Genomic DNA, 16,566 nt, shown 5'->3' with positions numbered 1-16,566 from the left:
TTAATTGCGAATGTGCAATGCGAACGCTCATGACAAACAAAAGATTAGCTGAACTAACTTTTTCACCGCACTTGGTTGTAGTCCTTTTTGATCCTTTTGGAACGCAAAACCTTAATGCGCGATCTTCCCCCAACGCGACTTCCTTTGAGACGCGTTGTTTGGATTGCTCGCTACATACCCGATCCTGTAGACTGAATTGTAAATAATCGACGTCGCCCAAAGCACGTCATTACAGATCCTTCCGATCCATTAACGGTGCTTTTAGGTACCACAAGCACCGTTCACCGTCCTCGTCGAACCCGTCGCTCGCGACGAAGGGCTCGACGAGCGAATTAACCCACAGACACAGCCCACTGAGTTTCTCGCCGAATCTTCTCAGTGGGTCGCGTTTCCGATCCGGTGGTAGATTCTGCGACGCACTGCTCTTACTAGGGCCAATGTTAGCAACACTCCGGTTTGAGCCCCGTGAGCTTATCTACACGTTAGGGCGAAGCTAATATAGCCTGTCAAGGCTATCAGCATAGGTAGGAAAAAAAGATGTGTGGTGTCGTGTGACACCGGATAGGAACGAAGTTCCATATATAAAAAAAAAGAATTACGAGAAAAAAATCGCGCGGTGAAATATAGCTATGCGGAAAATAAGGCCTTATTCCACGGACTTTTTCTTACCGTTTTTACTATCACATTTTTTTCAGTTCGGTCGCGCAGCAAAATCCCTATCTCCTCCAAGCCTGCCGTAAGGAACTTCGTTCCAAAAATAGATTACTCGGTGGTAATTAGCGGCTTGGTTCTACCCTTGGCATTGCTATAATCTATGGGCGACAGTAACCACTCACTATTAGATAGGCCGTATGCTCGTCTGCCTAGTGCCAGTGTTTAGCTAATAGCAGTTAAATTAACCCAACAGGATTTGAAGTGCTTAAACAATTAATGCAAGGCAAAATGAACCCAAAGTCAGATCATCTGTTATTTTCTTTTATTGCTATCATTAATAACTACCAGAAACATAATAAGGCACTGCCAAGTTAAACTCTTTTAAAACATATAATAATTGAAATAAGTACATGTGGAAGAAAACGGGAGGGTGATTTCAATGCAAGGCTTAATGTAAAAAAACTGAAAATTATCTTAGAACTGTAGAAGCTTACGTGCTTTTTTTATTGTATGGGTAATGGAGTCCTAAGATGAAAAGTCCTTCCTAAAGTTCACCCATAAACCCAAACGCTCCAAACGATTCGTGAGAACGGTACCATAGATAATTCGACCGACCATCCTCTGTATGGAATCAATTAACTGGTATTTGGGAACCTCGGCCCAGAGATGGGAGCAGTACTCCGTTCAAAGCCAAACTGTGTTTTATAAAGCAAAGGTCTGAAGGTGGATGAAGATCCAGGTGTAAAGTACCGCTTTACTCTATTGAGGACTTCCAGCATTTTAGATGCTAACTTGACTTTACCCTCCGAATGACTCTGATACTGAACATCGATCGAAAAGTCGACCCCGAGAACGCAAACACCCTTAGAAGGCTCTAGGGATACTCATTGGAATTGCAACGCACGACAAAGTTAACGGCCGTCTGGTGTAGTGGTAAGTGACATGGTCACTACACAAGGGGGTCGCGGGTTCGAATCCCGCCAAGGGAGGATATTTGTATGATAAATATAAAAATGTATTTTCCAGGGTTATGGATGTATATTAAATATATGTATGTGTATAATAAAAATATTACATTTATTTCCGTTATCTGGTACCTGTAACACAAGTTCTTTACGAACTTAGAACGGGACCAGTTAACGTGGCGTGATTGTTAGTAAATATTTATTTATTTATAAAAAGGTTTGATCTTCGCTGGAAACCTGAATCTTCAAGGAGTCAAATTTATAATTAGCTTTGTTATGTTTTTTTTTAAATAGTAACAAAAAACACACACATTAACACAAATCAACGAAATAGGATATTTGTTGCTTGTTTTTATCTCGTCCTTTAACTTCTTCGAAGAACTTAGTGGTTTCGTGTGTGTTTTACAACAATTTGTTTGTCCACCTTGACATACAAGGTATTGGTCACAGTACAAAGTAGCTTCTGAGTTCCTATCGGTGCGTTTATCTTTGTACTTGAATTTAAAAGGTAAAATCAACACGAAATTTTTACCTGTGGGGCTTTTGTTCACGCGAATAGGTATTACCGTCTGTACCATAAATCACTCACGTGTTCAGGTTTGGGGAGTGGAACAAGTGACACGATCTAATTAAGACATGGCCATTTAAGATGACTGGCGGCAGTGATGTTGATGTCTATGAAATATGATAACCACTTAACAGCAGACGGGCCGTGAGCTCTGTCACCCGTTTACCCAACGAAAAAGGAGAAATATTTTTAATTTTAATCACTACATAGTATAAAACAAAGTCGCTTTCTCTGTTTCTATATCCCTATGTAAACTTAAATCTTTAAAACGACGCAACGGATTTTGATGCGGTTTTTTTAATAGATAGAGTGATTGAAGAGGAAGGTTTATATGTATAATTTTTTATTTTTTTTTTATTTTTTTTTTATTTATTATTGCTTACATGTGTGGACGAGCTCACAGCCCACCTGGTGTTAATTACACATCCATTAAATAGTGGAGAAATCAATAATAAATTAGAGTTTCCGAAGCAAAGCGAGGGCGGGTCGCTAGTAAAATATAAACATAAAAGTATTCAACATCAGTCACTACGAATATCCTGAAAAAAGTATTGAAAAATGAATAAGAAATTTAGAAAGCAACATTTGCTACTATTACTATTCAATAATAATAAAATAATCAGCTCTCTTCGTTGAACATGGCTAAAAAAGTAGATTAAGCAATCACTTCGCGAGTCTAAATTTATTTAAAAGGTAAACTTCATTTTAAGGTGCGGACTATTCGGATATTGTATTCACAAAAAATAAATAATACTAATTAGTTACAAGTGTGGCGACTCACTAGCGAGCGTTTGCGACTGAAAGATCGTTCATTTGATGCGAAGACAAGGAAACGCGGTAAAAAAGCGCAGAGGGTCGAAAGTTTATTTGTAGATTACAAACTGGGGAATGACCTGGTGTTCTCCAAGTCCTCGTCCTCGTGGTGCTTTCGAACTTCGAACAGGAGACGCTCCGCTTATAGTAGTAGAGCCCTTACTGCGTCAGCATTCGCGATTCATTTAGATATTATTATTAAAAATTTCAACATACCTCGGCCTATTATTGTATTAAAAAAACAATAATAACCATTAACTAAATGTGGTTGGTAGACAATGCTCGACTTCTGCGGAGGCGGCAGAAGGAGAGATAGAGACCTGATCCCACTTCGCCCAGTTACGGCATCTAAGATCTTCGGCCCATGGCAAAAAAATAATCGTTAAAGACGTTAACACTCACATTCTGAATTCGTAAATTCTAGAATTCCGTTGCTGCCATCGGTCAGATTGTTCTGGAAGAAAATTAATAGTACGGAAATAAACCAGCTGGGTTGCGACATCGCGAAACTTTTGTGTGTCGCAAGAAAAATTGTTCGAGCAATTCTTCCGCGCGGTGAATATTCGTTGATAAGAAAAATATTTGCGTCGGTAACGTTAGGGTTGGAGCTGTTTGAAGGCACGATTTTTCAACGGACCTCTTCATAATATTTTCTAATTTCGTATTTAAAAAAAAATTGTTCAAAAAATGATTTGCCAACAACCACTGACGTCACAAGCTTTACATTAATTCTAACACACATGTTTAGGAATGTATCACTAAATCTTTTTATAAAACAAATTGTTACCTTTATGATTTAAAACTATGTATTTCCAAAAAATTTATTGAATATGTTCGAGAGACAATCCTTTTTGGAGTTTACTCCTTTAGAATCGATTTACATATATAGGCCCGGGGTATGAAAATTATGGGGACCAAAATCGTACTAGCATGTCACACGAAATGCGTTATGCGCATGTCACACGAAATGCGCGCCGGGCTGCTGCGCCGGCAGTCCGCCACAAAGCCTCGTACTGATCGCGCGTTTCTCTCATTTTGTATTTTCATATATTTGTTAGTCGTTTGTTTTGTGTCTCGTTAATTTGTTAATAATCTGTAGTGTATCGTGTTGTCGTAATATAGAACTATTTCTCGTATTGTTTCGTTTAATTTTTTATATCCAGTAAACTCCAGTCGTGCGTCGGAGCGGACACACACACTTTTTTTTTTTTCTAGTTTAGATGGGTGGACGAGGTCGCAGCCCACCTGGTGTTAAGTGGTTACTGGAGGCCATACCTATCCACAACGTAAATGCGCCACCCATCTTGAGATATAAGTTCCAAGGTCTCAGTATAGTTACAACGGCTGCCCTACCCTTCGAACCGAAACGCATTACTGCTTTACGGCAGAAATAGGCGGGTTATGGTACCTACCCGGGCGGACTCACAAAAGGTCCTACCACCAGTAAATTTTGTGAAATATATAGCCTCAAAAACTCTATACCTATATTTTAATTAATATATTTTTTGCTTTTTCTTCTGAATTCATAATGCAAAAGTTCATATAATTTTGTAGTGTAGCGATAGATGTCATAGCATTAAAATAAATAAAACAAAACCCTGAACCAACGACATTTAGAAGGCTGACTGGCTATACAAGTCCCGAACAAAAACAGCAAGCAAGGAATAGCACAGGGAAGATCTTCTCTCCGTAACCATCATTCGTATCTATATATTAATACGTGAAGCAAAAACTTTGTATCCCTTTTTATGAAAACTGCGCGGACGGAGGAGTATGAAATGTTCCATACTTATAGAGAATATAGAGAGGAAGAGCACAATGCTAATATTTTTTTAAAATAATGCATAAAAGATACATTAAATCAATAAAGAAAACATTACACACACTACCGTGTATTAGACACACACACGCATGTATACTATTTATTGTCAAACTTTTGTTCTTGATGTCTGTGGTCAAATTGAGAATAGATTAAATATTGTTTGTCTTTATTAATATTTTTCTATAGTCTTGGCGAAATTTGTGATTATAGAAGTGTAATAGTCTTTGAAATTAGAATCATAATAATGTTCAACTTATAATTGAAATTAATAATTATAATCGAATTTCAACTACCGGGCGACCACTAGTTATTATTATTGCACTGAAATTGTGACTGAAATAAATTAAACTCCTGATGGAAAAATAATAGCAATGATTCTAAGTGAATGGTTTTCATTCTTGCATTTCTAATTCTAAGGTAGGGAAAAAAAGACCGACTGGCGAACCTTGGGGGAGGCCTATTTCCTAATGGATGCGGGCTAATGATGATGATGACGAATAAAATTTATATACTCCTGCATATTTTAAAGGCTAAGTAACAAACAATAGATTTTGTGAGTCCGCACGGATAGGTACTACCGCCTCGGCTATTTATGCCGTGAAGCAGTAATGCGTTTCTGTTTGAAGGACGGGTAGCCGTTGTAACTATACTGAGACCTTACAACTCTTATCTCAAGGTGGGTGGAGCATTTACTTTGTAGATGTCTATGGGCTCCAGTAACCACTTAGCCCCAGGTGGGCTGTGTGCTCGTTCACCCGTCTAGGCAATAAAAAAAGTAAAAAAATTGTCAACATGCTGTGTGTCCCTATATTCATAGCCTGCATCTATATTTGAAATAGTATTTGCATTATTTCGAGTAGGTATACGTTATACGGGTAACATTTTAATATTCGTAATCTAGTTCAGGACGAATACATTAGATTTAGCAGTTGCGAAATACAGTAATCAGCTTCAACTAGAATACGAGATAGTCATAATTCTAGTCCGAATCGGTTGACTAGGGCAATAAAACAAAAACTGTTTCATATATTTACAACAATTATATCAACTACTAGCTGACACGGCAGACTTCGTAGTGCCTCAATCGATAAAAAAAATACCTAAACTTTTGTATAAAATAAACTTGAAACAAACAAAAGGAGTCGGTCTGACGGGGGACACATCAAACGGAGAACAAAATTGTTATTTTTATTTAATTCTGAGCATCTTCATATTTATCTACCTTATAAACCTTCTCTGGACTTCCACAAATAATTCAAGACCAACATTAGCCAAATCGGTCCAGCCGTTCTCGAGTTTTAGCGAGACTAACGAACAGCAATTCATTTTTATATATATAGATAGATTTCTTCAAAGTAAATAAAAAATTAAATAGTGCATAAAAGATACATTAAATCAATAAAGAGAACATTACACACACTACATACCATGTATTTGACGCACACACGCATGCATACTATTTATTGTCAAACTTTTGTTCTTGTCGTCTGTTGTCAAATTGAGAATAGATTAAATATTGTTTGTTAATATTTTTTATAGTGTAGTCTTGGCGAAATTTGTGATTATAGAAGTATAAAATACAATCATAACAGTGTAAAACTTACAATTCCAATTAATTATAGTCGAATTTCGACTACTGCGGGACCTCTAGTACGTATAAATGCTCACGATCGACTTCTACGATACCTAAAAGGAAATTAATAAAACATTAAGCCGGCTAATTTTTTTTTCAAAGGACAATGCCCAAAAGTGGGCCAACTTTATGTCAAAACTATTTGTACTTGAAAAACTATGCCTTATTTTTTTACGTTGTTTAGTTTATGTATCAACAATTCTTTGGCCGTGGCATTGTTTTACAAAAAAATAAATTACTTATTTGATAACATCCCAAAACTTAGTGCCATAGTTTTTAATTCGCCAATAGGCAAAGGGCTTAGCCCATACAGCCTTATAGTAAACCTATATGCTGCCAAACGAGAGTTGTCTGTGACTTGAACAACAAATTAAAAAAAAGAAACTAATGGTTATAATTCACAGACTTTTTAGTTTATTTTTGTTCAATTCAATATATATATATTGTAATAATAATTATTACTAAAAACCATGAGTTATGTTATTTAATATTTTTAGATATTAATGATTCGATTAGTAAACATCTCAATGGCCTACCATTACTCTATTCTTATTATATATGATCAGAGAGTTTTGGCAGCAACCCGAGTGAAGCGTCACTTGAAGTTTTATTTTAATGTTTTTTTAATAGTTTATTGTGATGTATAATATTTGGGCGTTGCTTTGTGTATTAAACGTCAATAATTGTTGTTCACGATTATTGAAGCATTGGAATAAAACTGTGGCTAACATAGCAGTGACTGTTTCTTTTTTTCAAGATAAAAGGTCTGCGGAAATTCATGCTCACTCAATGACCTATTCATCGAGTTGACGTCAAAACTCCCAAAAAGCAATAAAAAGAGATACACTGGCCTTTTATTGACATAAAAAAATATAACTACGACAGACTAGGCTGTATAGGCTATGCTCTTTGCCTGCTTATTGGCGAATTTAAAAACAACAACAACAATATCGTTGTCGGCTTCCGGATTTTCATTTCATTTTATTATTATTATGAGGATATAATAATAATAAAATGTATTATTATTAATGCCCTCATCCTAATCCTCATAATATAATAATATATAATAATATAGATATAATAATAATAAAATGTACGTAAGGGCTTATTTCTAGCAACATTAACCACAATTAACTTATTTAATACTGTAAATAATTATGAAAGCGATTTTTGATTTCGAAAAAAACAATTATCAACTTAATTTTAGCTGCAGAAAAAAACAGATTTCTCTTAAACCTGGGTGAGAAAATAAAAATAGTTTTCTGAATATGAAACGATATTTCTTTGTCTATCAAAATAAGTTAAAACCATCATGACGCGTCAACTTTTTTTAGGGGCCCAAACGCCCATAGAAAATGGGCATTGTCCTTTCAATTTCACTTAATCTCTGCCATAACATCGTTTAATAATTTAATAAACTTATCTTTTCCTTGCAACTTTCTCGGTCTCAATCTACTAATACTCGCAGTATTACTGCATTATATAATAGATCATGTCGGTTGTGCGGTTGTTTAACCTCAATGTTATGTGTATAAATATATTTTTTTCGTTGAATATTATACAAAATAAAATTTCTTAATTGTGTATCAATTATGGAACTTTTTACTAATTTAGAACTTGGTTCCTGACAACGCTTCCCTGATCCATAGGGATGATTTTTATTTTTTATTTTTTATTGCTTAGACGGGTGGACGAGCTCACGGCGCACCTGGTGTTAAGTGGTTACCGGAGCCCATAAACATCTACAACGTAAATGCCGCCACTCTCCTTGAGATAAGAGTTCTAAGGTCTCAGTATAGTTACAACGGCTGTCCCGCCCTTCAAACCGAAACGCATTACTGCTTTACGGCAGAAATAGGCAGGGTGGTGGTACCTACCCGTGCAGACTCACAAGTGGTCCTACCTCCACTAATTACGCAAATTCTAATTTTGCGGGTTTGAATTTTATTACACGATGTTATTCCTTCACCGTGGAAGTCAATTGTGAACATTTTTGTTAAGTACGTATTGCATTAGAAAAATGGTACCCGCCTGCACGATTCGAACACCGTTGCATGGCTAGATACGAATGCACCGGACGTCTTATCCTTTAGGCCCCGACGACTTCTAAGTGTAATGTGTATAATGTTTTTTTTATTAGGTAATTTACTGAATTTTTTATGCATAATAAAAAAAATGATTAACATTCAGCACTCCTTCGCTATATTCTCTATCAGTGTGGGAAATTTCATAATACTCAGTCAAATTTCGTAAAAAGGGCTACAAAGTTTTCGCTCCAAGTATTAATTTATAGATTAATGTTTACATATTATTATTTTTTATACGTCCACGGTTACGCCGTTAGAAATGTCTGATTCCATTGCTATTCTTAATTGACTAGGCGTTAAGTACTTAGTTTTGACATAAATGCTACTAATATTACAAACGCGAAAGTTTGTAAGAATGTACGCATGTATGTTTGGTTCTCATTCAAAAAGTACTGAATCGATTTTGATGAAAGCTTACAATAATAAAGCTTGCACATCAGAATAATACATAGGATATATTTATAAAGATATATTGTGAATTACCCAAAATATAACGATAAATGTCAAGTAAATAAGAAAATTTCTGCCATCTGCAAGCTATTCTGGCTATTATAATTTTACGGGTTTGATTTTTTACACGATGTTATTCCTTCACCGTGGAAGACAATCGTGATTTACCCCATGATCTGTAATCGGAGTAAAATGTCCCTTCGGAACAAGGTGACACTTTACAAAACTTGCATAAGGCCCGTCATAACTTACGCGAGTGTTGTGTTCGCTCACGCGGCCCGCACGCACATAGACGCCCTCCAATCTCTACAATCCCGCTTTTGCAGGTTAGCCGTCGGAGCTCCGTGGTTCGTGAGGAACGTTGAGCTACACGACGACCTGGGCCTCGAATCAATCCAGAAATACATGAAGTCAGCGTCAGAACGGTACTTCGATAAGGATATGCGTCATGATAATCGTCTTATCGTTGCCGCCGCTGACTATTCCCCGAATCCTGATCACGCAGGAGCCTGTCACCGTCGACGCCCTAGACACGCCCTAACGGATTCATCAGATCCAATAACCTTTGCATTAAACGCCTTAGGAGCAGGCTTAGTGACCCCGGTAATCGTACTCGTCGAACTCGGCAAAGAGTTCATCGTGCGACCTGACCCATGAATCAGCTCGCTGAGTTTCTCGCCGGGTCTTCTCAACGGTCGCAATTGCGACCCGGTAGTAAATTCATTCGCGAAGCAGCTGCTTTTGAGTTGTTAAGTCTCCTTCGGAGGCGCTCGGTCAGCTGTTAGCAAATCCCACCCCTCCTTCAATCCACCAGTAATCCTTTAATATTAAAAAAAAAAATCGTGAACATTTCTTAAGTACGTATTTAATTGGAAATTTTTGCACCTGTCGTCGGGATTCGAACGCCGTTGCATCGTAACATCCATTGCACCGGATGTCTTAACCTTTAGGCCACGACGACTTCATATATAATGTAAAATGGAAACGTTTATCTTAAATAGACTCACAAAAAAGCCCGCGACAGCTTAAATCTATATTTTATGTATAAGCAATTATCCCCAAAATAGTGAATCATGAATATAAGAAGAGGAAAGATTAGATTTTTTGGTTGTTACATTCTTTTTATTGTGTTTGTTACTGTCTGGGCCAGATTTGCTTGAAAATTTAAAAGAAAAGTATAATGAAATGAAAAGAAAATTCAATAAGATCAATTACAGTTCCCGAAGCAAAGCGAGAGCATATATAGTTATACTACACTGAGACAGCTGACTTTGAAATATAGTCATATCGATGCCATTTATGTCGTAAACATTAACAAATGTAGTTTTTTTTCTTTAAATCACGCCTTAAAAGAAAATTAGGGGATTAACCGCTGTATGTAAGGCCGTCATTTTCAAAGAAGCATAACATTTTATATACCTTCTGATTAGAAATCGATGTGCTCTTTCATTGGCATTTTAAAAATTATTTTCCCGATGAGTGTGAATTAATGGTTGAAAGTTTCTGGGAATCGAACCCGGGACACTCGGCCCAGAAATCAGGGCCACTAATTAATTGCTGCACCACAAAGTCAGTCAAAATATTATTTTTTTGGATACGTTTTTTTTGTTTATCTTGCGTGCTTTTATAGCCTTTTTAATACGAGCACTTCGTGAAGGGCCAGATCATTTTCTGTCACAGAGGACTTTTCATAATACCTTTCAATAGATTGGTACACGAATATTCGCCTTATACAAACCGGATAGAGTTTCAAATATATATTACTTTTGGCACCTTGTTTATTTTGTGTATGTTACCACAGCCATTTCGTCCTGTTTATCGCCCCGCCCAATTTGAATATCACAAGTGTATTCATAAAAAAAGTCGTGAAAACGAAACCACACCAAAAAATCGCGTGCGAATATAGTTTCGAATTCGACGATAACACCATACTTTTTTTTTTGTAACCATATTTGTGACCAGACTGTGTTTATGAAACGCAAATAATGATTATCATTTCCGCATTGAAAACAAAACAAAAGCCTTATTTTTCATTCTTTATTTCCTGCACGTTCATCCCCTCCATTCGCGTGGAGAAAATGGCGGGCGCGCGCTTCAGTAGTCTACGAATGAGAGCGCGCGCGCACGTCGCCATTGGCGCGAAATAACATCGACGTAATATATAAATAAACGAAATATACAGTAATTATTGTATAAGTGCAGTGCTAGTACGTTAAATTGTTCAGTTGATTACTAAATGGTTTAATAGTGACTTAGTTTTCGTGGTCTTCAATGTTCCAGCTGTCAAAATAAGAGGATCAATTTGAGGTGAGAGATGTTTTGTTTTTGCATAAATTTCCTTAATCTTTCGTGTATTTTTTTACGTTTTATTAAATTTAAACTTATATACACTAATCTTAAGATTTGAATTTAAGTATTTAATCCACAGAACTTAAACCGGAATGTCGATAAAATTGTTTTGCAAATTAATTGAATTGGATAAATCTAAGTTTAATACAATACTGACCTGACTATATCTCTAGATGACAGCAAATGTTATTTCACATAATATGGTAGATAACACTGTCCTTACGTGCCCATAAGGCACCAGCAATCCCAGGTACAGCCAAGGCGGATAATAATAATAATAATAAGTGATTTAAGCAGTCATCTTAAAAGCTTTAAAAGCATTATCTTAATTACAATATCGTAATGCCTTACCAACCATTGTTTACTACGTATATTCTAAAACATCAGACGATCGTCTTACTACAAGCTTTCGGGAAGAATTTTCACGACATTATTACACAACCTTTCTTTTTTCTTTATCTCTTCAACATTTTCTTTAGGTGAAATAATATCTTTCCAGATTATATTTTCATTGGTCTTATAATTATAATTTTAAGCTTGAGAGCAATGTTGGAACAATGGAATCGTAGGCGTGGATGGCAATTATGGATATCAATTTGCTAAAAAAGTATGTTTGATGGACGATGAGAACATAGTAGCGGCTTGTGAGATGTGTATTATCGTTGCTGCCGCTGACTACTCTTCGATTCCTGTTCAGGCAGGAGCCAGTCACCGTTCACGCCCTAGACACGTCCTTACGGATCCCTCAGATCTATTAACCTTAGCACTAGATGCCTTTAGCTCTGATATTAGGAGCCGGCTTAGAGTGCCAAGTAACCGTACCGTAAAAGTTCCACATGCAATGTAACCCATGTAACCAATGTAATACATCAGCCCACTGAATTTCTCGTCGGATATTCTCAGCGGGACGCGATTCCGATCCGGTACTAGATTCATCCGCGAAGCAGCTGCTCTTGAGTTGTTAGGTCTCCTTTGGAGGCGCTCGAGCGCTGTTAGCAAATCCCATCCCTCCTGGGTGAGCATTTGCTCGCCGACCTGTTCTAGCGAAACTGGAAAGGCCTTTGGGAAACAGTAATCCTACCTTTTTAAAGAAAATAAGTGTATTATGTCATTACTAACGTAATTTTTGCCTGTTTCATTCTATACTTGTAAATGGTCTATAATGCATAATATTGTCGTCTCAGCTTTTGGCTAAGCGCCATTGCAGCTTTCGTCGTAAATCAAATTCCTACGCCTCGTATCGCCTTCTGATCAATTTTTATGTCGGCATCCAAGACAAATTAGCTTTTCCTCGTGTAGCTTAAAGTTAATCGCATAGTCGTTTCGTGCGATGCGTCTAATAATTTGATAATATGTATTTGATAATTTAATTTTAAATAGTCGCACTATCCTATCTATCCCAGGTTTTCAACGAAAATTACATGACTATGTTCTTTTAAACAATCACGATAATAGGACATCCTCAGTCGACTCCAAATAACGTAGGATAAGGGTAAAAAGAGCAAGATTTTTTTAATAGACTGTAAACAATAAAAATACTTAGGAACACAATACATTTAGATAATAACAAATTTTAAATTGCGAATTTTTACAATACACGAACGAATTACGCATACGTTGTATCATTAGTACCGCTTTTCCTATTTCAAGCGCAAAGCAATAGTGAAACATTTCCTTTCAGAATTTGCTGTCCACGGGCTACAGTGACAGCTTAAGAGTAGAAGCTCCGCAAGCTCGGCCGAGTGTATGAATCGATCGAAGGCCGCGTAACTGGCTTTACTGGTGGTAGGACCTCTTGTGAGTCCGCACGGGTAGGTACCACCACCCCGCCTATTTCTGCCGTGAAGCAGTAACGCGTTTCGGTTTGAAGGGTGGGGCAGCCGTTGTAACTATACTTGAGACCTTAGAAATTATATCTCAAGGTGGGTGGCGCATTTACGTTGCAGATGTCTATGGGCTTTAGTAACCACTTAGCACCAGGTGGGCTGTGAGCTCGTCCACCCATGTGAGCAATAAAAAAAAATTAAAAAAAAACTCTCGCGATTAAAACCTGCATGTGCATTATGCAATTTTGTAGTCTGTTATGAGATCAGTAACAATGCTCGGTTCGATCCGGCTAAAGCGAATCGGGATTGACGTTGAGAATTTAATCTTGAACGGTTAAATTGTTTCAAAATACTCCGTTTAAAACATGCGGGCCGTGTAACTGCCCGTTAATACACTTTGATCATAAATAAACACTAATTAAAAATCTAGGTCACGGACCCGATGTGCCTAACAAAGGAAACGTTTTGTTGAAAATTTATTTGATGATGATCATAAGAAACTAAACGTTACATAGTTCGAGTTTATTTGTGAATTATTGGAACGAAGTTCCTTATCGCGCGTTGTGACAGGGGGCTAGACGGAAAAAATTCTTACGAAAAGTTGTCACGACACTTTTTAGATCCGTCATTCTGACCAATCAACGTGTAGGCGCTTATCGCGTGACATTGCTCGTATCCGATTGGTCCGCGTAATGAGTACAGTTTCTCGAGATAGCGTTTCAACAATAGTAATTTAGTTCATAGTATTGTTTTTTTCTTCTTCATAATGCCGTAATTTATTATTATAACTTAAAAAAAATTACAATTCCTTCACTAATTAATCGAAAGGAACTTCGTTCCATCCGGGTGTCCCTTGACACCTCTGAAGTTTTTTACTTGTGCCGAGAAACAGACACGATATAGAGTTCGCGTATTAATCATAGGATTCGGTTATGCAACCAGCCCATGCGACGACAGCCCTTAGCTTCCACATTACTTTCCTCCCTAATTTCTTCCACAAATAACGGTAATACACACGCTGCAACTGAACTCAATCAAATATCATTCTTCCTGTATAATTGGATTAATATCATAGCTTACATCAAAACTATTATCACTTTAATTATTGTTTTTTAAACTAAACTAGCTGACCCGGCAGACTTCGTAGTGCCTCAATCGCCAAATAAAAGACCTAAACTTTTGTATAAAATAAACATAAAACAAACAAAACGAATCCGTCCGACGGGGGACACATTAAAGGAAAAACAAAATAGTTATTTTTATTTAATTCCGAGCATTTTTATATTTATTTACCTTTTAAACATTCTCTGGACTTCCACAAATAATTCAAGACCAAAATTAGTCAAATCGGTCCAGCCGTTCTCGAGTTTTAGCGAGACTAACGAACAGCAATTCATTTTTATATAAATAGATAGATAGATTATCGTAAAAACGCTTATGCGTAAATAAATGTTATATTATCAATTTAAAATTAAATTGAATTAAATTATCAATATCTCATTCAACTGTGTAAATTCTGACCGAGTGAAATTGAAAACTGCCGTAGGAGGATATATCTTTTTATTGTTCTTCGTGTAAAATTATTTATGTTTATTTTGTGTTACGTTAAAAATAGCATCTACCCTGGCACTTTATAAATCGCCTGCTATTTTTTTTGTTCAATCGACCCAAAGTTTATCGGAGCGTTATTAGTACAAGCGTTATCGACACCAGCTGGCCAACATTATGGGATACAATGTTCGACAGGTGGTGACGTCGGACGGTGACCGTTTCCGGACGACCAACGACCCGGAACGGTGATTACTGTGCAACGGTAACCATCGTGCGGATTGCTTCGTTTAAGGCTTCTTTTATTTTAGTTTTTTGACGTTATGTTTTTTTCGGGCACAGTGTTTTTGATCAGCCACCGAAGTATTATAAATTCATTGGAATTGCGTCGGGAGTGTTCGAGAGCTTTTGAATTTGTTTTAGTATTTCGATAAGTTCCGATTCTACGACTATTTTAGATATATATTTATTTTAAAGAAAAGACGTATAGGGCGAAGGCTGCTATTCCGGCAACCGCGCGGTTCAGCGTAAACCAGTATTATCTGGCCCCGACACTGAACAGCTGTCTAAGCCGTAGTCTGAACTCCCATATACTAAACCAAAAAATACTGATAATATATTATTATATTGATGTGTCACCTAGTTTGGGATCAAGCCCATCGGCCCAAAAGGGACTCGCTTGGCGCTGTCATAAGGGATTCATTAGCCAATCCGGAAAATCATAATGAATGACATTAATACGGACAAAACTTTTTTTTAAAGTTGATGATTTGATATCTATAAACACCACAGGTACGGAACTTTTAATTGAAAGTGCAAACGCACGTCCGCTGCAATTTATAACGGCGCGGCGGAAGATTAGATCAATATGAATTTGAACTCTCTCACTTCTAGTTTGAAGCTTATTTTGCGATGCACCCCATTATTATTACTCTAGAAGGGCAAACCAGTACCGCTTAGTTAAAAGATAGACATCACCTCTGCTGCCACTCACTTTAAGACAAGATGTCCAATAGCAGTGCCACTCTTCAAACCTGAATGCAGAACGGTTTCGTGGCAAAAATGGCTTACAAAAGACACATCATAGTATCGGTTTTCTTTCAGAACCTATTTACGGATAGTCGTTGCGTATTTTTACACGTTTATCTCGTTACAAAACAAAAATTCGCCTAAATTAATTTTCGTTAAATAGATGCGAAATTTATTATTAAAAAAAAAAATGCACTAATTGAGAATCTTATGAAACGAAATTCGTCTTTGATTAATCACAAAAATGTTAATATATCAGATTAACACGTTGTCTAATTAAAATTAATATAAAATATACAATTAAAAAATGAGGCTAGAGAAGCTAGCTTATCTAACCGAGACGGCTGACGTTTCAGAGCCTTCGATTCGTCTCGAAGGCTCCGTTAGCCAGGCGTCCTTGGGGTGAGCTGCACCGTCTGGTTGTAGTGTTGATCGCGGTAACCCCCTTACCTCATCCGGGTTCTGACCTCGGAGGGGATCGGACGCTTGGGCGATGAGTGCAGGGGAGTCATTTAGTGGGTAGGGCCCTGAAAACATCCTTGGGCCCGCGATCTCGCAGTCGCGGATCAGTCCCACATACCCCGCGCGCCCCCTAGACACGGGGACCACGTAGGAGGCTCGGCCCCCAGCCCAAAAAAAAATAGAAGCTAGCTTATCTAACAGATCGCTTGCAGAGGACAGAGAGAGAAGAGCGAGCTCTGTGCTACGTCTAGGATGCAGACTCCTATCCAACCCAAGCGACGGGGCAACGCAAAGCCGCCGTCGCAACATGTCTTGTCGGATCCCCCGGATTCACTCTCGGTGATTTTAGGCCTCTCAGGC

The 16,566-nt window shown here is 37.4% G+C and overlaps 1 protein-coding gene across 1 annotated transcript in view; it reads left to right on the top strand.

Annotated features, from left to right (window-relative positions):
* The first annotated feature begins 11,092 nt into the window (after window positions 1-11,092).
* The window catches only part of LOC114242199 (uncharacterized), a 128,501-nt gene continuing 123,027 nt past the window's right edge, over window positions 11,093-16,566 (top strand). Inside the window, exon 1 of the mRNA XM_089730856.1 lies at window positions 11,093-11,299. The gene's annotated coding sequence lies outside the window, so the exon portion shown is untranslated. The remainder of the gene's footprint in view (window positions 11,300-16,566) is intronic.

Source organism: Bombyx mandarina, chromosome 11, assembly GCF_030267445.1.
Source record: "Bombyx mandarina strain Sakado chromosome 11, ASM3026744v2".
NCBI classification, from domain to species: domain Eukaryota; kingdom Metazoa; phylum Arthropoda; class Insecta; order Lepidoptera; family Bombycidae; genus Bombyx; species Bombyx mandarina.
Note: the sequence above shows the minus strand (reverse complement) of the source record. Positions and strands in the feature narration are given on the sequence as shown.